Source organism: Echinops telfairi, unplaced genomic scaffold, assembly GCF_000313985.2.
Source record: "Echinops telfairi isolate 266 unplaced genomic scaffold, ASM31398v2 ScPeMD7_655;HRSCAF=1070, whole genome shotgun sequence".
NCBI classification, from domain to species: Eukaryota; Metazoa; Chordata; class Mammalia; order Afrosoricida; family Tenrecidae; genus Echinops; species Echinops telfairi.
The window spans coordinates 4386343-4387392 of NW_022104553.1; positions in this window are offsets into that span (position 1 = coordinate 4386343).

Genomic DNA, 1050 nt, shown 5'->3' on the forward strand with positions numbered 1-1050 from the left:
AAGGTGTCATAATCTTTGTATAGGTTCTCTTCAGACTGTCTCCTCTAATTCTAATCTCCAGTCTCATTTAGAACAATTGCTATTAATCTTCAAGTTTTCTGATCAAGTTTTCTGATCTTCAACTTCCTTGCAGAAAGAGAGGTTGTCTACTTTATCAACAATTATTTAATTTCTAGTACTTTGGGTAAGTTGATAAGGTTCTTAACTTTAATAGACCATCTTTAAAAACATCTTTTATAAAGTTATCAATTTATTGGCAGCTCTTACAACTCTTGTTATAATCCATACATCAATTGTATCCGACATATTAGTATATATATTCCATCTTTCTTTTCTAGACATTTACTTTCCATTGAGCCTTTGGGATCAGCTCCTCTCTTTTTCCCTTTCTCCCCCACCCTCACCAACCCTTGTGGCCCCTTGATAGATTGTAGATTGTTAATTATTTTCAAGTTTCACACTGACAGCTGTTTCCCTTCCCCTCTGGTTTCTGTTGTTCTTCCCCCACTATGAGGGTGTGTGGTTATGCGCCATTCATTGTGATCAGTGTCCCTTCCCTCCCCACCTCTCCCCCATGTCCCCTTACCCTTTTGTTATCTCTATGCCCACTCCTGTTCCTGGGTTCCATGTGTTGTGAGTTTTATCTCTTGCTTATACCTATATACATGCTCCTGTCTAATCTATATTGGGAAGTGGCACTGGGGTCATGATATCGGGAGTGGGCGGGGGTGAGGAGGCCTCCAGGGAAGAGAGGTATATTGCATGCCCCATTAGTGCTCTACTGCACCCTGATTGACTCATCCCTTCCCTGTGACCATTCTGTGGGGGGAAGTTCCATTGTCCACAGATGGGCTTTGGGTCTCTCCTCCAACCCCCCTCCATTCTCACCAATGCATTTTTGTTTGTTTGTTTATTGTTTGTTGTGAATCTTCTGATACCGTTGCCCAGTCTCAATGACACCTCATGATCGCACTGGCAGGTGTGCTTCTTCCATGTGGGCTTGTTGCTTCACTACTAGATGGCTGCTTGTTTAACTTCAAGCTTTTAAGA